The sequence below is a fragment of the Lepisma saccharinum genome, chromosome 5, assembly GCF_977018435.1.
Source record: "Lepisma saccharinum chromosome 5, izLepSacc3.1, whole genome shotgun sequence".
Classification (NCBI taxonomy): Eukaryota; Metazoa; Arthropoda; class Insecta; order Zygentoma; family Lepismatidae; genus Lepisma; species Lepisma saccharinum.
Window position 1 is genome coordinate 39418940 of NC_139233.1, and position 22309 is coordinate 39441248.

Below are 22309 nucleotides of genomic sequence, written 5' to 3' on the forward strand. Positions count from 1 at the left end.
TGTTTAAACGCCAAATATCATCAAGAGCCCATTGTTTGGGAGACATCTTAAACAATGTTTCTTGTTACTTGTAGCATACATCAGTCAGACATATAACTTGATAAAAGTATTGAAACATCGCCAATTCAAGAAATATGTCCATTTTAACGTGATTTCATTCTAGTGAATATGTTTGATGGGATTGTCAACAATTCTTTATTTTTAAAGGCACCAGTTGTATTATAAAGAACTGTTTTGTGTATTTTCATTTTTGTTACTGGGCCATTTCATCTCAAATCATACAGGCAAGAAATTAATGTGTCACCTTTGAATTTCGAAATCAGCTGAAAAAAAATATATGTTGAAGGACCACATGACACATGGCCAAAAATAAAAGATTGTTTTTTCTCATGATTTGTTAACAGTGTTTGTTACAAGCTCACAAAGAAAGACACAAGGACACAACGAAAGTACTTCACTTTTCTGCTTATTGAGGTTTAATGCAAAAATGGGATTCCATGATAAATAAAATGAAAGAAATGAAGAAAAGTGAATGCCCATTTGAGCCCATATTTGCCTTCACAGGGCAAGATGCTAAACATTGTGCATAATTATTTGAATGGTTTGTTATACTTATTATTACTGGTACTAAAAAGTAAAGCTACACGGTGCACATTGCAGCATGCAGCGAAGACATATGGGAGTTGTGGAGGTAACTTAAGATCACACACATACACAGATCAGGAGGAGTGTGGCGGGCGGCGCAAGCGGAGATGCCGACATTTTCGACCAGTAACGCCCCGCTTAAGTTTAACCTCGAAAGCATTTTGCTTCGCTCGGAATCGTTTGGAGGTTTCGAATGTGCAACACTGTGTCAAGATTACGTTGCAGACTAAACCGTTCAAAGTCAATGGTTTTCGTGAGCATTTTTTGCAATCTGATAGCTCCGAGCTTGAGTTGTTCTTTCCTTCGCGAGTACAGGTACCTTGGACAGGGCTGCGAATGGAGTGAGGAACAGACCTTGAGCCAAGGGCGTGTTAATTTCGAACAAAATATTTTTTATGTATGACACTTACCAGTGACGGCGATTAGGGGGGCGAGGAGGCAGTTGCCCCCACTTTTCGCCACTTTTGCCCCCGCACTATGCTAAACCCTATCTACAAAGGGAAATATACTGTCTTTGCCCTACCAATTTTGGTACCTTGCCCCAACCCCCGGCTTTGGAACCCAATCGCCGCCACTGACACTTATGTGAAAACAGACTCGTGTTGAGACATGTGTAGGCAATTTACATAAAAATTCCCTGGCGTTTCACCTCCAGGTAGAGAAACGGTTATACGCCTTGTCCTTACATTACGAGAAACTGGATCGTTAAATTCCTAAGCAAAAACGACGGATTCTAACCGAAAAAAAACTCGACGAAATTTGCAGCGTTAGAACGGTCTCCAAACAAACCTCTACACCGCGTTTCACAGGAAGTGGGTGTGTCAAAATAGAGTGGACATCACTTTGAACAACTCTTATAACACAGGTTAGTGCTCGTTTTGAAATATTTATATAAATATCTGCATGCTAAAGATATGACCATAAAAATAAGCGGGTCGAAAATGTCGGCATCTCCGCTAGCGCCGCCCGTCACACTTCTCCCAATCTCTCGGCCTCGCAAGGAATTGGACGCACGGTACTATTACATAGTAGTAGTAGTAGTAGTGTCCAATTATCTACTCGCAAGAACAGAGTTAATGAACTTAGAAGCCAGTGATCTTTCTTAATTCGAAGATTCTTTGCTCATTCTCTGGTCCATTTCATCAATTCCTTATTCATGCGACGCGCAGTGACCTCCCCGATGGCGCAGTGGTAGCGTCGCCGCCTTGTAATCGAGGGGTCCCGGGTTCGATGCCCGGTGGAGGCACATAGTGGTTCGGATCCTACTTTAAACTGTAGGTCCAGTCCCGATTAGCCTTACTGTGCATAAAGTGGACTTAAAACACGAATTCAATCAAATCAATGCGACGCACAGTAACAAAAACACTGCACAATTCATTGTATAGTAGTCCGAGGTTTCCATATCTTTAGACATTGAGTGATAAACAGTGTATGTAGATTAAACTCAGGGTTGCCTTCTATGTAATGTTTTGCTGCGAACTTGAGTAGTATTGTTTAAGCATGACGTAACTCTCGTCGCTTGGAAGGTCACGACTTTATCTTTCTCTTTTAAGAACAACACGCAATCCATTAAATTCTGGTGCTTTCTTTCTCTAGCAGGTATGCAACACTTTCCGTCTCTACCGCGGCTGTGCTAGGTCGGGGAAGCGAAGTCCCTTCACACCTGTTGGTACAATCCGTTTCGCTGCTTCAGCGATAAGGGGTGCTCTATCCTTCAGTGCGATCTATAGTGATTGTCATCTGTGAATTGCACAAGAAGAATACATCGTTAAGGAAGGAGAATAGGCGAGATAAACATCGACGTTCGATATTAGGTGAGTGCTGCTTTTCTTTGCCTTTTTCATCCTGACTTGACATCACGGTTATTGCCTCGTTAGTTCTAATTGGCAAGTTAACGCCTTGGGTCGTTGCGCTTCGAGTGTTGCGGTGAGTTGCAGCAGTAACACGTTCGGTTGGCAAATGCCGTGGCGGTGCTTGATTGTGAATGTGCGGCGGAAACTTCAGCCTAATTATTATATCGTGAGGCGAAATCGTCCTCGCACACTTGGAGCATGTTGTCATTTGATACAAGCTTTCCGACGCCCACCCGTCTTCGTCTGTATTTCTAAATCGATAGTTTATCCCAACCCTCTTACGCAGAGAGTATTTTAAATTCCGTACCCTCAGATTTCTTCCGAACTAATAACAGCACGTAATGTAAGAAATTATGTAGTACAGTGGGATGAATAAGTATTGCTTGGCAATTTTTTCATGCATTCTGTGTGTTTTTAAGGAAGGGCTTTTCTTTAAATATGCTGATACAGAGGATGTCAGCAGCTTGGCATTTTGTTTTAATTATTGACGTTCTCACTGGATAAAGTACAGTGCATGAATATGGTGATGGATAATTTGCTTTGTAATGCTTATGCACTCAACAGTACATAGTGTGATACATTTATGTGTTTCAATATTTTGTATGGGTCCATAACCAATCTCTGCACGTTCAGCCCCGCTTAGAATTCATGTGATAGACCTATAGAGCTGGCATCCAGACGAGACGATAAAAGGCGAGACTTACTAGGGAGTGGGAGGAGGTCTGTCACGTTCTCGGTCTCGTCTCATATATAAGCAATATATGCAGACTGCCACTCCACAGAATTTCACAGTGTGCATAGGTCATTGAGGCAAACAACTTTTCTTAATAACATTTTTCTGCCAGACGCCTCGATTGGACGCTACGATACCTCGCAAACTTTGATCTCCATCCTGAATATATACAACCATGCTGCACAAGTTCACTGTCGCCACTACCGGATTAACTTTGCAATTACGATGAGAAAATTACATGACCTATCTGTAAAAAATCAGGTATGTCTACATCAAGTCACGGAGTGCTTCCCCGATAGCGAGTGGTAACGTCGTTGCCTTGTAATCAAGGGATCCCGAGTTCGATACCCGGTGGAGGCACATTGTACAGTGGTTCGGATCCCACTTCAAACTGAGGGTCCAGACCCAGTTAGCCTATATGTGCATAAAGTGGACTTAAACACAAATTCAAACAAACGAACAGTCTCAATTTTTTTTATAAATATCACACATAATAGTCGGTACAGAGACAGCGCCTGAAAAAGAAAGGGGGGAGGTCTTGGGAGCGGGAATTCCGTGTTTTACTGCATAATCATCGCCACCGCATAATCGTTCCACTCTGTGGTTTGTAACCTTTCATCACGTAATCGTCGCATTCAACGGAGTAAAAATATGTATAAAATCGGTTTCGCAATGTGAATTGACAATGACAATGGGTTTTAAAAACAGATGTAAAGATATTCAAAACAAGACTAATATTGTATTTGTAGGACTACTCAATACCAAGAGAAAGTTGTTTCGCATTTTTTTTTGATTGATTGATTGATTGATTTTTTTGGGTTTTAAGTTCACTTTATGCACAGTACGGCTAATCGAGACTGGACCTACAGTTTAAAGTGCGATCCGAACCAGTACCTGGAAACCCTTGATTACAAGGCGACGACGCTACCACCGCGCCATCGGGGAGGCCCTCACCCGCTTTTTTTTATTTATAGAATTTCAAAGAGAGCAATCGTTTACAAAACCCGAAAAAAGCGGCACTTTTTTGTTCTCACAACGATCAAAAATAGAAGACATACTCGGAAAAAAATGGTTACCATACAGGTAGATTAACGCAGAATTGAATAAGCTAAATTTTGACGTAACTCGTTTTTATGTTGCTCTACTGGTTAATTTTTAATTGGAGTTCAAACTCGAGTATCTATAATTTTTAATCCGACAGTAGGTCATATTGGATACTAGGCCATATTGGGTTCAGGTACCTTAAGTCATATTTTGTTTATATTTAATGATCTATAATTGTTATGAGAAAAGTGCCAAATAAATAAATGCAAATATGACCTAAATAGACCCACATTTTACCAAAGTGACCAATATTTTTTAAAACCGGTTCCCTATTATTAGTTCATTAACATGTAATTAGCTAATTTCAGAGAATAATTTAATAGATGACAGTAGGAAAATGTGTGTTTTCTATAACTCGTTTGGGAGAGAAGGGTTATGCCCCCTGAACACCCCCTGTAAAAAAAACACGCTGACTACTGCAGAACAGGCAAATATATGCAATTTAAAATTGAATTAGAACGAGTAATTGATTCCTTATTGTTAATGGAGGTGCTTTTCATAATGAATCTGAATTAAAAGGAACAATAAACAGTTGGCGAGAAATCTCAAATTAAAAGAGATTGTCTATTGTCTGCTAGTAAAGACTTATACTTGGAGAAGTTCCTCTTTACTTCCATGAGCATACTGAAAGCAAATAATGTCTCCTGGATTTAATTCAGTCAGCAAGAGAAAAATTTTCACCTGACAAGAAGATAAATATCGGTAGGAGCTATTGCTAGGTTCACTTTGTTTCCTGGAAAAGTTGTTTCCTTATGTGTGGACAAGCATTAACAAGCAGAAATATTCAATAATAAATAGAATCTTAAAAAATAACAAAAAATAACTTTGCCCTTTAGAAAACTATTAAAAATGCTTAAAATGACCTAAAAATTGCCAAAAAATGAAAAATGTGGAAAGAAATTGCCTATTTCATAATACTCATTTTTATATATTCAAACAATCTTTCAACTTTTTTTAAAAAAAAGATGCAAATTCATCAAATGCCTTGCCTTAGTGATTATAAAATCAATCCATTGGTATGCAAGCTTGTGTGCATGGTTTGAACATATATATCCAGGATAAGATGCCATTTTTTCCGAGGGCTTGTAGCGTCAAAACGAGGCGTCAAACAGAAAAAAACGTTAGGAAAAGATGTTTGTCCTAATGACCTTTATACACTGTGAAAGTTTATGCGGTGACACACTGTATATGTTGTTTAGACTACGTATTTCGAGACGAGAACGAGACAGGCATTTGCAAATCGAGACGAGACCGAGACACTCGTAAGTCTAGTCTCGTCACCTTCCGTAATTACACAGAGAAATCTTAGAAGTTGTTCTTTAACCACAGACAAAGGTGCTATTGTGTCTGTACAATCGAAAAATTATTCAACATGCAACGACACCAGAAAAAGGTGAGTGAGAGACCTAAATACCATGCAGAAATGCATACATGAGTTTGCTGCGGGACAGACTGCTCAACCTGGAAGGAATTCCACTCCCCCACTCCCTCTTCTACCCACTCTTCGTCACTTCCCTGGCACAAGATTTGCACATTTGTCTCTGTGGAAGACAGCTAATTAGGAATTCATCCAGCCGCCATTGACGCTTTTTGGAAATGCAAAACCCTCACAACAGCATTTTAATCATCTCTAAAGTTCTTTCACACCCCCAGAGAACAAATGCTTCAAGGGTTTGTTCATCAAAGAGACTTTATGAACAGCTTTTGTTCATGGTTCTGCCACCTGAGGCGCTCCTAGCATCCAATTAACGAGTTTCTAACTCGTTACATCTTTCTATTCTGCGCAAGTGCAGCTTATGTGTTAAATATCGTTTGAATTGCAGACAAGACATTTGCATATTACGATCTTCCAGTTCCAAACGCATAGTTAATGTTGCCGAGCCGTGTAATTCTATGCGAAGTGTGGTTAATGTAGTAAGTGTTCGAGCACGCGTTTTTAATATAAGTGCCTCAAATGTGATCATTATATCACTACCGAAGTTTATCTCCTAGTTTATATACACCCATGGGCACCCATAGAAAATTTTCCAAAAATGGGGAGGGGGATCATAGTTCAAAAGCTGTATCCTTTCATGGAACATATTAACGTCATGTTTGTGTTATCAGAAGGAAAATACATTTAAGGGAAGAGAAAGGAAACATGAATGAAGGGAAATCAAGTAATTAGGAACTCACCGAGGGAAAGAAATACAGTGAGAAAGCAAAATAAGGGATAAGAGAGAGAGAGAGAGAGAGAGAGAGAGAGAGAGGAAAAGAAGCGAAAGAAAGCAAAATACAAAATAAGAGAGAGAGATTGATTTGCTTTATTTTACTTCGCTTTGTGTGCCACTTTTGGCAAATTTGCGAAGATGGGGATGAGTAATGGATGACATGAAACTGATGAATGGACATTCATAAACATCCATACCCAGGCTGGGATTCGAACCCGGGACCCCTGGCGTCGTAGCGCGATGTGCTAACCACTTTGCCACGGGTGGCGGCAAGAGAGAGAGAGAGACAGAGAGAGAGAGAGAGAGAGAGAGACAGACAGACAGACAGACTGACAGAGAGAAAGGGAAAATGAAAGAGAATGAGAGAGGTAGAAAGAGGGGAAAGAGAGAGAGAGGATAGGAGCTAAAGAAAGGGAAATACAAAACAAGAGAGAGAGAGAGAGAGAGAGAGAGAGAGGAATGGAGGAAAAGAAGCGAAGTGAAGAAAATGAAAATAGAGAAACGAGAGAGAGAGAGAGAGCGAATCATGGAGTAAGATATAAAAATAAGAATAAAGGAACTTCCTGTCCATTGCACCGTACCATGGAGGTGTGGGAATTACCTCATACATTCTCGATGTTGGCCATAGTAGGAGTGATGTGACCAGCAACACGCTCCGGTCTAGTTCTCATTCTGGTTTCGATTTGTAAACAACCGTCTCCATCTCGATACCCATGTCTATGTCTCGGGCTGGTCTCTAGTCTCGAAATATGTAGTATAAGCAACATACAAAGCTTGTCATTGCACAAACATTCCAGCGCATAGAGATTATTAAGGCAAACAATTTTTCTTAACGTTTCTTCTGTTTGATGCTTCGCTTCGACGCTACGAGCTCTCGAAAAGTGGAATTTTATCCTGACTGCAAACATAGGTTCACATAGGAACATCTTCGAATTTCTCTTTAAAGTGTTAACTTTGCAATTGCAATTGCAGAAACGGAATATTTAATAACAATAACCTATGGCGTGAAAGCCCTCGATGGGCCTTGGCCTATCTCCCGACTGCCAGTCTCCCTCCTTCAATCCTACCTAGAGGCGTGGATTTCTTCAACCGGTAATGAAGTGACGTGGGGTCAACACATCGCACCCTCAGCCGCTTTAGGAGATATCCCAGACCGGGTTACGCTACTCACTCGTAGCTCCCCACTTTCCTCATGATGGTGGGTTGCAAGCGGTCCTATGTACAGGCCGAGAACCCATAGACTGAACCCTGGCGGACTCGAACCCATGCCGTCCCGCAGTCGGAGTCCAAAGCACAGCACCTTAGACCGCACGGCCACTAACAAAATATACAACTTATATATAAATAATCGGGTCAATACCGGCTTTGTATGTCGGACTTGTCTCTGTATCATGTCGAGTTAAGTGGCACATTTCAGTTGTTAGGTCTCCACTTTAATCTGTACTTCCATTCCTGATTAGCATATTTCTACATAAATTGGACTCAAACTCTTCTCCTTATGTCACTACCTTTGAATTGTTGGAGAGCGTAGCGTAATGCACCAATATCATACAATGTTTCTATATTAGTAAGTGGCAATTATTGCCCCCAGCACCCTCTCCCAACTCCAGCATTCATGCCAAGTACTGTACTTTGACAAGTTTATTTGCCTTAAAATGCATGTTTGACATGTAAAACAACATTGTAAGGAAGAAGAACATTGTAAAATATGGTGTTTTGATATATTTATTTTAATGGATGATATTCAGCGAACAACATCCTCCTCAATTCAAATCCTGCCCGCCTCTATATTTCCGGCAAACAGATCAGATCCTGCGTTGAAAACATGAAACATTGGTTTTGCCGAAGTGATTTAACGTATGATTGTCATGTTCATATAAGAATGTGTAGGCTATGTATAAAATATCGAAAACTTTCTCGCTACTAGGCTTCTCATACGCTTTCCTTAATACCCGCGAATCTGCTTACAGGACTTCATGCATATTAAACTGTCTGCCCAAATTTCACTCCGTGATGACGTCAAGTTGAATATCATCCATTTCGTATGAGTACAATTTTGAGAACTTCTGCCAACATTCCATCTCCTTATAATACGTTGAATTTCCATACATAGTAGATACCACTAACGTCAGAACTTGATGTTTCACTTTGACCAGGAGAGAACATAGTTCTCTCCTCTCTCGTCTCAGCTGGCATCACTGTCGATTAAATGGATTAAACATTGCATTGAAAACAAGCAAGTAAACACTTTATTATTTGTTAATAAATCCTATTTTGACTGAGTTGTAAAGTCAATAATTATTTCATGTATATTATATGAAATTGCATGATGAATCACTGATTACGTACCATTCTGTTGTTATGGTCAGTAGTTTGATATGAATATTTTGTGAAATTTGAAACTTGTCACCAGGTGGCAATAACAAATTTCCTACACGATACATACATGAATTTCACTTTATAATACACAAAATTTACCTTTTTGACAGTGGCGTAACTAACACGCTCTGTACCCCCTCCCCCCGCAACTTTCAGTTGAGCGCCCCCAATCCTTTAAAAACAAAAGCTTTCCTTTCTAAAATATTAACACACGCCTTCCTTTTGTATTAGGCTCATACAAATATGAAAATACATACATATGTAAAAACTGGCACGAAAGGTCAAGACAAAAGACAAACTGTAGGATATTACATATTATGTATGAAAATACATGCGTTTTAAGAAGTGGATCATACCTCGGTAACATGTCTATGAAGCTCAGAAAATTCGCAGAACCACTTATACGTGTACGTTTTTCACATCTATGTCCCCTGACAGCCAAACTACAGGTGGATAATGTTATTATTACATCTAAAATTCTTCTAATAACTTCGCGCCACTTATACAGACCTTGTTGCATAGGCGCCGACTCCATGGGGCTTGGGGGGGGTGGGGCTCGAGCCCCCCAATGTTATCGATGTGGGGGCAGAGCCGCCCCAAATAATTTTGCTTAAGAGAAACTAATGTATTATTTTGCTTCTCTTGTAAAGTTTACTCTGAATTGTGCCACATGAACTTAACTTTAAATACACATTTGAAATGTTCTAGACCATCAACTTGGGGGGGGGGGGGGCTATGATCAGAGACAGCAAAACACATGACTAAGAATATAATTATGAGTATTGTTAACATCTTTACTAAAAAGAGTTTCAAAATAAGATGTGCATGAACTAGGAGAGTGGATGGGACGTTCGGGCTACAAATGGCTCTCGCATGACATTCAGAACGTGATCATTGATATATTAGGGAGATCTGTTTTGCGCTCCGTGGTAGCAGATATTAAAAGTCGGGAATATTTTGCTATTATGGTTGACGAAACTTGTGACATATCCATCCGTGAACAATTGACATTTTTGCATTCGAACTGTAAATGAAAATTTTAATATTTTTGTGGAATTCATGGGCTTTTACGAGATTCCGAACACTAAGGTCAAAACTTAAAGAAGGGAGGGAGGGATTCATTAATTTATTTCAGTGATCAGAGGCCCACCCCCAATAATTTTGACAATTCGGCGCCCCTGCCTTATTGCAACATTGTTTGAACATCTTTATGATTTTTACAGGCACTATATGTGAAGCATGCATGCATTTAACATGTGATTTCGGAACATTTCGTGTTCTTTAATTTTTTTTTACTTAAACCTTTCCAATCATTAGATTTCCTTTTACACCATTCAAACCTATCGGCAAACAACAGCACGGTTCACAATAAACAGTGACTTGAACTATTCAGCTAATGAAGGTTTTCTTCTAATCTGGTGATTTACTTTCTACTTTTCCAGTGATTAACATTTTCAGTTTGCAATTGTAGGGGCGTAGAAATACAATGTGTTCGGTTGAAAATATATTTTAACGCCGAAAGGAAGGTTGCGGCGTGTCATCTACGCCACTGCTTCTTGACATCACAACAATAGCATTGGCTGATCTTGTCTTGCTGTAAGAATGTGATGTCTATATTTTATAACTTACCTTTAGGTTCATCTTCAGCAGGGTATTTAAATATTATAACTATTATTATTATATCATCTAAAGGGAAATATTTGGGGAATTGTTTCATGTGCTTGTAGCTTGTTGACTTGCAAGTCAAAAGAGGCTTACGAAAGCTGATCTACAAAATGAATGCGTAAGTAAAATATATACCTACAAAAACATTTTCATAGTGAAAAGAGAAAAGCTGCTAAACCTTGGAAGAAGTCGAAGTCAAAGGGAAAACAGCAAATGAAAAATAAAACAGAACGAAAGAAGAAAAAAAATACAAGCTTCTTGAATGTAAATATCGTTTGCATGTTTTTGTTGTAGTAACATCTAGGGTGGAGGGGTAAACATGAAACCTTTTATCTGCAAACCCTTTGTCTGCAAAGTCCCTCGATGTCCCTTTCAACATGCTCTTCTTATCTCCCTCCTTTCGAACATTCCCAAGCCTTTTGTGTTCGTTACAAGCTCCATGTCTGAGCGCTGAAAAAAGGAAAGAGGAGGAAGAAAGAAAGTAGATGGTGGAATAGCCTGTGGGTACGATCCATATATTGACTCGCCGTTCTTACGCAGACCTTGATATAACTTGGCAAGATACCTCTGGGCTGAAACGTGGAAGCCATCATAAAGAAATTTATGCCAAGAATTTATGCTTCACGTTCCCACATGACTGACATGGCAGAGGTCTATGGTAATGTGCTTTTGGGAGCGAAGCCTGCATGTAAAGGGTAAACATGCAAGCCAGGAAGGGCTCGTAAATCTGAGGGAATTGTGTTTTGAACAGTATCCAATGTAAACACTGTCCCTAAGGTCTTGTATTGAAACTTTGCAAACATGGGAGACATTTTCCCCTTTGCTGTTGCCGCTAGAAAAGCAAACAGCGGAATATTCTGCAATGTTTCACACTGATGTGACACATTCATATCAGTTCTTAGTGTCTCCACACTATAAGCAAAGTGTGCTGAATATATACAACGTGAACCAGCGAAATATTGAAATCTTGACCATTTTGCTGTGAAATAATACGGTTGAATAGTAAAAACTGCATGCTGATTTATTTTTAAAGCTATAATCTACATCTTAAATGTAAACTTTCAAGTTGCGTCCATGTTTTAAAGTTTAAAATTGTCAGTTAGCTGATATATTTACATGGGCGTCCGGAAGGAGGCAAGAGAGCCACGCCCCCCCCCCCTCCTGGAAAATGAATGTGTACCTGAAAATTATATATTTCACACATAATTTCATTTCAATCACAGTAATTTATGTTAATTATTATAAATTCGTTGAAGAAACATGATAATTTCAGACTGAAATAGTGTTTTTTGAGGGGGCATCACTATTTTGGAGGAAAATATGTGTCCTTTGCCCCCCTGGAAAAAATACCTTGCTTGCCCCTCCCTGGAAAAAATCCTCCGAACGTCCATGTATATTTACACTATGTGGGAAAAGTTTTTTTTTGATAAAAATTAAAATTTTCATATTGCTTCTTCCATGAATAAGAATGAATATAGAATGATGAATGTAATTAATTATCTGAGAGACATTTTGCAGTAACACAATTGGAGGGCAGGGGTGTTAGGTTAAATCTTGGATGTTTCATTGTGTCTTTCCCCATCACCCTTGTCATTGTGTGTGATTAAATCAACAAGATTAAAATTATAAATGACCCACTACGGTATGTCGCGAACACTTCAAACCACTTCAAACATATCGAACTATTGGCTTACTGTATTGAATATACCTACCTGGACAATTTAATACTTATGTTGTTTTTTAGTCGAAAGAAACATTAATTTTAAAAATATTAATAATGTCATACCTTTCTACTTTTAAAAGTTGATATATGATTATTTTGGCTGCTAGGGGCCACTGTATCTTATGTCATGAAAGTCCCGCATGCCCCTTAAGGCTCCCACCGCGTAACGTCATTTTTCCGCAACCAATTGCCGTTTGCTGCTAATTATGAACCTACCTGTATGCATACCAGCTATTGAATCATTAAGTGGGAAATGAACGTCAGGCTTCAGTAACTAGCTGAGATTTTCTTCCTAAGTCGTATAAATGAGAAGGAAGCGTACATCGCCTTTAAAGGCGAAACGGAGATCAAAATGACCTCAAAGACTGGCGTATTGGAGCGGAAGTAAACAAACACAGTTGCTCCCTTCGCGTTAAAAACCAAAGGTCGAAGGGAACGCCATCTATTCGCACGTATTCTACTTATCCGGCCTGCGAGGCAATTTTATTTCACGGATTAGACTCGGCTACCGTGACTTCATGATCCGCAAACAGGCTTTTAGGTTGATGAGACTTGCTAGCACAGTCACTCTTAATAGGTTTATCACAAATAAACACTTCAGCTCCTTCTACAAGGCTAATTTTTTCCAACATTGTGAAAGTTTATCCATTTTATAAGAAAAGAAAACACACAAACAGAACACTCTTGTGCCTGACCTTGTATTTTCTTAGCACACCATGTTAACTCGTGGTTATCTGTTTGTCGATCTTGGGATGATAAGCCAACATTGAAATATTTCTTTAAACCAAGAACTGTCTGTTAAATTATGTCCAAACAGCACGTTATCGCGTGAAAGAACTTAAGTTTCACCTTCACAACATTTTTGACTTGTTAAACAAGTTGATGTTTGTGTGTGTTGGTAAAGTCAGGCTATTATCAGAACCAGGATTGTTAAAGGTCCAGAAACGCATACATTCTAAAGGGTTCTGTTGGGACCGGACCGGAACTTTCGCACAATTTAAATTCGGTCCAAGTTTTCGGTTTCACTTCAAAACGGAACTTGGACCGTATTTAAATTGATCCGGAAAAAAGGTTCCTGGAACCCATTTACGGTCCAGAACCCATTTACGCTTGCTGATTTTCTATCCTGGACCGGAATTGAATTTATTTAAAATTCCTGGACCTGTACAACCCTAATCAGAACATCATCAGACTGGCCCAGCGAGCGAGCCTACTAGATCATGAAGTTTATCTGTGCTATGGCCGTGTAGAGTATGAGCATAAAGGCACGGCACGGTGCGAATTAACAGAAGAGCGCGTGATGGGGATCCTTAATACTTATTTGTTTACTGAAAAGAGAGTAATATATAATAAATTTGTGGCAAAAAACTTTTAAGACGAGAACTCTACAATTGCAAAGCTTTTTATTCCGTCATTCGTGAAGAAGACAGAAGAGATACTGTTTTGCTATTTGTAAATTTTCCCGTGGGGAAGCAGCGGGGGATTCCAGCAACTTGTTTCTAAATAATGGGATATTATTACATAAAGCACAGGCTAAAATTTGGCAAAAAGAAGAATCAGAAGGGGTAATAACCTTTATCCTCCCATTAAATATTTTCCAGGAGGTAGGTGAATTGTTCTTGGTAATTCCCTTATGAAGTTACAACAAATGTTATTTTATTTTCAATACTGGTCATATTAAAACAGTTATTTTTTTTCTAAAACGGGAAAATGGCTAATAAAGTATCAATTCGCAAAAATTCAGAAGATACCTTCAATACTAGGGAAAGATATTTTGTATGGGAAAATCAATGATTCATTGTGTTTTTCTTATTTTATTTATGATCGTTGTTTATAATGATATGCATTTCCCTATCCTCAAAAAGGATGCGGATGGGAGGGGGGATGCTTTTAGACTATCCTGTTTTAAATATTCAAGAATGCCTTGTTTTCCATTCTCAGTAATGTTATCCCAAAACTAATGTACGTATTATATTTTACCCTGGTAATTTTAACAAAGTTCATAATGATTGTTTCATGAGCTCAATACATGTTTCTCCTACTTAGGGTGCCCCCCCCCCCCCGTCTCGTAAGTTCTAAGGAAACGTCGGGCTTTTCTTTGGACGTACAAAGCTCCGTCTTCCTTTTCAGAAAATCTCTGCCGCCGACAGTAGGAGGTGCAATTTGTCGTAAAATATCTGGTTTCGAATTTCATTTCAATCGCTTCTTTTCATCGGCTCACTTTCCATTCAAAGTAAAGCGCTAGTTGGTGGGTCTTTTGTGTCAGCGAAATTTGATTATCTCACCCTTCCACAGCATGTTTTTCTTTTACCGTAACTTTTCGTTTAATTAAAATATCTTTCTCTAACTTTTACGCAGAACTGTCTGGCTTTCACAATTTTTATTCACTGCTTGCAAAAACTTTCTATTTTCCACTTTTCACACAAGAACGTATCAAATTGGATCTAGCGCAGCTAGTAAATCGGGAAGTCCGTTTTCCTTTTTCTTAATATTCATTCAGCTTTTCAATTACCCCTTTGAATGCTTGATTTTCCCTTTCATTTGCTTCCTTCATTTCACGGCCTGATGCTCGAGCGTTCATTAGCTCTGCAAATATGCTGGCAGTCACAACTTTTGCCTTTAATCTCAACTCGGAAACTGTCTTCTTTTGGTGAACAGCTAATCTTGAGCATCGACAGTTTTCTTTTGTATCTACTAGCAATATTGAACCATCGCCGTTCTTGGGACAAAGGTGTGCCCAAGAAAAAGCGAGAGATTTTGGCACAGAGAGAGTGAGTGTGTATAGGGTGTGTGTGTGTGCGTGTGTGTGTGTGCAGTGGCGTGCCCAGGGGGGGGTTGGTGGGGGTTAAAACCCCCCATTGGTTTCGTCATTTAAAAAAATTCAAAGCAGAAATACATTTTATTTCATAAATTGCCAATATTGTAAAATGTTTACATTTGGCAATGAGAAATGTATTGCTTCTTCAATTACTTTTGATAATATTGGAGTTGAGTTACAGCAATGCACAAGCATTCATTCATTCCTTAGTCACTGAAAAGGAAGTAGAATTTCCTTCTCAGTATGGTCAAGAAAAGAGCCGCAACCCTTGGAATGCGAACTGAAGGAATCCCTCCTTCCCTTTCTTTCACCCACGATGACCCTCTTAGGAGAATGACCCTCCCTTTCCTGTTACGACAGTGCTGCTAACTTCCCTTTTCTTTCTTTCCCCTTCTTATACCATTTATACCAGCAGAGCAAAGTTCTGTGAGATTTGAATCACTACAATTAGTAGCAAAGTAAGTCAAAATCTTATTTCGCACCTGGATGCATATTTATTTCAAAATATCAATAATTATAATAATAATAATAATTGTTGCAGGCAGTAGTGAGGCATGGTTTTACGAAGTAGGCAATCGATGTTTTGTACAATAGCATGCCGGGAGGAAGGGAGGGATGCGTTATATAGCGCAACTGGCCCAGTCAGTTTCATAAACAAAATAAAAGCAATTAATATGCCAAAATATTATACGTTTTACTCTTGTGCTCTTTACAAATTAGATATTTTTTTCGCAACCAATTTCCAGCCTTCAGTTTATTGAATTTTCTTGTAACATGTGTGAAAGATCTCGCTTGAATTTGTGCGTAAATAATTTAGCAGTTGCCAACACTACTGACACTGACACTACTGGTTGCTGTCAACACTGGTGACGTAATTTGAGCTGGACCAAGCTGGATGCATGGTTCAGACATTCGACCGCCCGGTATCTTTCTCCCAAGTCCTGGTGTTCACTGGGGTTGTAGCGAGTTGCAGTCTGCAAGGTAGCAAGTCGAAGTGGTCGTGTTGTGTGTTACGTTTCTGCATGTGTAATAGATTTTTGAGGTGGAACTAAAGATGGATAGAAAAAAGAGGAGAAATACATTATTAGATTATTTCAAAAAGAAACAAAAAATGGAAGTTGAAGCTTCACCTTCCACAAATAGAACGTCAGAAAAGGTCGATTTAAGTTCAGAGGAATTCCATCCGAATTGCGAGAGTGAAACGTGCGAACTTTCAGACTCTTGATATTCAACAAGAATGCATAACAGAAGATATTGCAAACCTTGTTGGAAAATTATGTCAAGGAACTGTCGAGGTAAGTGACGTTCATTATTTGATAGCAGATATATCCATAGGCGGATTTAGAATTGTTTTTCTGGGAGGGCACAGCATGTGCTGTAAGCATACAATCGTGTGTGTGCAGGGGAGGGGTGTGCCCGCGTGTGTATGTCTGGAAGACGCGTGTAGGATGTCACCCTATATCACCAATAAACTTTCGCAGGGCGAGAGAACATTATGATGAACAAGTTTCCTCAATGATTTCAGGGGCCTCACCGATGGTGGTGTAATCAAAGAGGTCCTGGGTTTGATCCCCTGTGAAGGTGCATTGCACAGTGGTACGTATCCCGATTTAAACTTTAAGACCAGTCCCGATTAACGTATCTGAATATAAAATGGACTTTAAAATCATTTACTTTTTGTTTTGTTCACGAACCCTCGAAAAACGATATTACCTATCTTATAGATCCACCAAGGTATTTGAAACCCTGGCGTCGGAGCAGTGGCACTAATGTCGCTAGTGTATATGTATGCAACCACATTATAAAATCACGGTTGGCATGGACAGTTTTATTATTTTGTAGGAAAGGGATAAAGTTTGTATTACGACACGGGATAGACTAGATAGGCATCCTATTAACTGTAAATATTCCTTACAAATCTTCTGAATATTTCTCTTGTACAAACGCAACAAATACAATAAGTAATATACGTGTGCAGTAATAAATTCATTTTCTGAAAGCATCTTTTCTGGCATCAGTGGTTGAAGTAGGGGATGCTGCCTTCAGTTAAGAAAGTTTCAGAAATCATACCCCCAATTAGAATAATTTTCATATTGAGCATCCTCCACCTACTGTATTGTCTCCATGTTGATCCATACAAGGATGTACCCCCTCGTATTTCCAAAATCGATCAAACATCCCCTCCCTTTTCGGCTACGAATTTGCATTTCGAGCACTGTCTGGCAAGATTTTGTCGGGCTCAGTGACAGATCTTGTGGTGCGGTACTGGGCTTCGGAGCGGAAGGGGGGAGTGGCCCCTTCAACAGTTGGTTTCGCAGTTCCATAACGTTAACATTATACAAAATTCCTCTCCATAGACCTAATATGAAAATGAATATGACACATTAATGACACTGTAGTAGAAAATGTTAATTACTGAAGCGGTTCGTATTTGTTTGTCGACTGTCAAACAAATGTTTTGACCAATAATATAATAATACAATGCCAAAAATGTACACAATATTTAGCAAAACCATCTCCACAACAAGTACAATGTTGATTGAATTGATGTTTTAAATCCACTTTATGCACAGTAAGGCTAATCGGAACTGGGCCTAAAGTTTAAAGTGAGATCCGAACCACTATTAGCCTCCACCGGGTATTGAACCCGGGACACCTTGATTACAAGGCGACGACGCTCACACTGAAATGAAACTGTGGTATCGTCATCTTACAGCAATGCAAAGACGTCTAGTAAATGCTCTTGAAGCAATTGATATGTGCAGTGAAGTAATATTTCCCTGGGTAAACACACGTTTGCTCATATTATGTACAATCCCGGTAACAACAACATCAAATGAGAAATCATTCTCAACTTTGAGGCGGTTGAAGACCTATCTTCGAAATACCATTTGCGAAGAAAGATTAAATGGGTTAGCTGCTCTGAACATTCACCGTGATATAAAAGTTACTTGTGACGACATACTGTCAGAACTCGCACAGAAACCTCGATGCCTAAATTTCAGAATTTAAATTGTTGAACTGTGGTACCTTATTTATTACTGTCTTTAAGACATCAAGTAGTCTTAATCTCTTTAATGTTGTTACAATGTTGAGTGCACATACTTTTTGTTTAAAAATTATATTTGAGCAATTAAATATAAAATATTAATAATTTGGAAATATTCAGGCAGGTGCTTTTATATGATGCAATAAAAACATGAAGCATCCATAGCAAATACATTGATTGCGTTCATTGGGGTAAAATCCAAGTATATTAATTATCTAATTTATTACAAGAAATTTGACCTGTGAACTGGAAAATGTGTTAGATTCATATCCCCCCCTTACGAAAATCCTGGGCACGCGCCTGTGTGTGTGTATATACATATAGCCACACACACACACACATATATATCGTATATATACACGTATCAGTGGCGTAGCATGGACATTTCGGGTGGGAACGCCAAGTCCGAAGGAAGGGTTGGCCCTTTCTTGCTTAATAATTTACTTATGGTATTAGTCGCCACAGGTATTGTTTATTTGCCTGAAGTCAGCTGGGTTTTCAATAAAACATCATCCATGCATTTTTAGCTAGAAAATTAGATGCCTCACTACGACACAAATGTTTTGAACTCTGGTGTTTTATACCTTTTTTTATACCTTTCAGCATGACGCAAGTCATTAAGAAACCTACCTGAATCACAAGCGCCTCTGAACAACAGTACGCGTCATTGTTTTGTATGATCCAATTACTTATTGATTTGGTTTATTTTACTTCGCTTTTCTTCCACTTTTGGTTAATCGCGAATATGAATATGAGTGATGATATTTATGAAGTTGATAAAGGGACACTCATAAAGAACACCAGTGCTCACGCCGGGATTCGAAACAGGGACCTCTGTCGTCTTGGCAAGCTGTGCAAAACACTCTGACACGGAGGTGGGTGGATGATCCAACTATCGTATACTCTACTGACGTAACAGTGCCGATTAGTAATTCAGACCACTGTTTATTGCATCTTGGAATGGTGATAAACATTTTAAAATAATTTTGTCCACAGACCATTCGATGTTAAGAGTTTTCAAATGAATGCTAAACATTTCCATTGACACAATATTAAGCAGTTAGATACTAACGAAAAAATAATAATAACCCACAAAACTATTCTTTTTTTATTAAATGGTGGAGCAGCCACAGGCTGAACTTCTACCACGAGGACTTCACCAACTTATTTGACAAAAACTGTGTTGATCTTTTAGTTTTTAATGCACAGCTCTATTCGTGCGATAAATTATGCATTAAGAAATGGTATATTTGAGTTTGGTAAAGTTACGTCAGTCAATATTGCGTATTGTAGCATCACATAGCACGAATGGCACGAGCGCGAAGAACCGGGTAGGAATTCTACCGCTGTCGTCTGCTTCAGAAGGCAGGAAGGGTCACGTGAACCCTAAAACCAATCACGTAGCTCTCTGCTCCGTGCGTTGGCGTACGATAGAGCATTGCGCTGGTGATTAGAGATCCAAGCTTTCCCTCCAGAAGAGCAGCAAGGAATATTCAGTCCTTTACGCCTAATCTGCTCGGCGTCCGGCCAAGAAAGGAATTGAAAAAACAAAATGCTAGAACGAGTGTTGTTAGTGGAGCGTTGCAAGCGGATCGCAAAAAAATAGCTATTATAATGCCATGAAGGTCAAACATATATGAAATTAGTCAGGTTTCACTTTACATTTACAGCATTTACGCATTTTTGAAATTTTAAATCTGAGAACGCCGGGCGTATGGGCGTACTATAAAGCTACGCCACTGCAGTGTATATATATACACAGCCAGAGGTCCTGGGCTCGAATCCCGGCTTAGGCATGGGTGTTCTTTGTGTGTCCTTTCATCAATTTCATCATATCATCCCTCATCTTCGCGATTAGCCAAAAGTGGCAGAAATGCGAAGTAAAATAAACCAAACGAATCAATAAATCAATATCGTACATATACAGTGCATTTTTCTGGGGAAGAAGGTACTCTTCAAGTTGATTTGTTATTGTTATTGTGTTCACCGTAGGAATTATTAAAAATATTGTAGTATATTCTTAAATGATCCTGAATCCACGTAGTCACACACACGCACACACACACACACACTTCTTCTCTTAAAACAAACTTTATTAGTGTTATTAACATTTGTAAAAAGGTACCGGTACGGCGTACTGTTGGCGTACTGTTGCGTACTGCCAGGATAGAAAGCATTGTGTTTGATTGATTGATTTCGTTTATTTTACATTGCTTTTCTGCCACTTTTGGCTAATCGCGAAGATGAAGATGCGTGATTTATGTGATGAAATTGATGAAGGGACTCTCACAAACACGCATGCCCAGGGACCTCTAGCGTCGTAGCGCGCTGTGCTAACCACTCCGCCACGGAGGAAGGCAAAAGCAGTGTGTGTGTTTGTGTGTATCGTTATATGGGGTTACCAGATTACTGTCCTAAAATGTAAAACTTCAGGTCTAAATGTAGAACAAAATCACTCACAGAAAGCTTTTAAAATAGAAATTCCTTTATTGAACACTTCTTTACATGCAAGGATGATTCAAACTAACAAAATAATTGGTTTAAAAACCAACATTTGAAAAAATATATTTTGACCTGGTTTTCTCCATAGGCAAGAATTGCATTTACCCTCTCTAAAATGTAATTTTAACATTGAAAAGCTAAATAGAGAAATGAAATGTTTATGATAGTTAAGGCAATGGTACATCATCCATTTGTACTTATTTATCTCAAAACACGCATGCATGAATAGAACAGTGTCTGTTCCTGTACTAGAGTTATGTGCACATCGCGCACAAGCGGAGCAACGAACACAAACAACAAGAACACAAAATGTTGTAGCCTACCAAAACATTGAACATTAATATTGAACTCAGTAGCACAACCAGAGTAGTGTAGGTAGTGTCCGAAGGCAATGGGGGCCAGAATGGGGTAGTACCCCATTTTCAGTTTTGTTGATTATGATCATTATAAGATTTATCGTTTTTAGTCCATCACATTGAGCACTTTGGTCCGGATTTTTTTAATATAAATGAAATAGCAGATTGTTGTCCGGACCTACGAATTGGAAAAAGGGAACATACATGTATATATAAATGGGCAACCATTTAGCTCAAGCAGGAGAAGGATTTTTATTGTTCCAGCCAAAACAAATTAGGTTGCAAGCTTACATACGGTGAACCCCCCACGGCTCCCCATCAATTTCCCGCTGGGCTAGTGACGTCAGGAACGAGAAGGCAATACGAATTGTTAAAAGCATTGCTGAGTAGGTAGTAACTTGAAGAGAAAGTTAACTGTTTCTTTTCCCCTGTGTCCAACGAAGGTAACCAAGGATAGGCCAATAAAAAGAGAAGAATAAGCATCAAGTTGAAAGCCATGTTATCATTTTCCTCTTCCAGCTATGATCTGCTAACAGTGCCGAACACAGTGAATATTGGATCTCAGAAATGAAACCGGCTCCCAGATGTCGCCTCGGTTGATTTGATTTGGTTCTGATATCCGTTTGTACTTGACCAATTAGCAGAATAGAGTATGGCATATTCTATTGGAGTAATTAAGTCGGCAATTTTATTGGTTTTCTTAATTTTCATTTTACATCGATTGGACAGTCTTTTAAATATCCACAAAACGACATTTCTTGAATGCCGTGCATCCAAAAATAAGGCTTTCTAGGTTGAACGTAAGTTGATGCATGCGTTATTCTTATTTGCATTGTTAAAATTGTATTGTTTCTCTAAAGCCGAAAGGTTCGAATCCGGGTGAAACATGGACATTTCATTGTCAAACACCCTACCTACTGGACAATCACGACTCTTTCTCTAGCATAGTATATAGAGAGAAAGGAAGGGGGGGAAAGCAAGAAGTAGAGTCTAAAAAATAGGAAGGAAGGAAGGCCCCCTGATATATTTTCTTTTGATTTCAACGCAAGTAAACTTAATCTAGTCATATGTACTGAGGCTCTGTGCCTGCTCATCAAAATGAAGGAAGTAAGGCGAAAATTTATAGAAACAACAACAACAAAAAAGGAAAATGAATAAATATAAGTAAGAAATGAATAACAAGTAAGCATTTTTATATTTTCTTGGGGCGAGGGAAGAGGGCGCAAGTGAACTCCTCTTGACTGACCTTGCTTGTGAGCTTTCATGCATATT

General features: G+C 39.0%; 1 protein-coding gene across 1 annotated transcript in view; it reads left to right on the forward strand.

Moving 5' to 3' along the window:
• The first annotated feature begins 2269 nt into the window (after positions 1-2269).
• Positions 2270-22309, forward strand: part of LOC145987776 (cGMP-dependent 3',5'-cyclic phosphodiesterase-like) — a 57696-nt gene continuing 37656 nt past the window's right edge. Inside the window, exon 1 of the mRNA XM_083122462.1 lies at positions 2270-2459. The gene's annotated coding sequence lies outside the window, so the exon portion shown is untranslated. The remainder of the gene's footprint in view (positions 2460-22309) is intronic.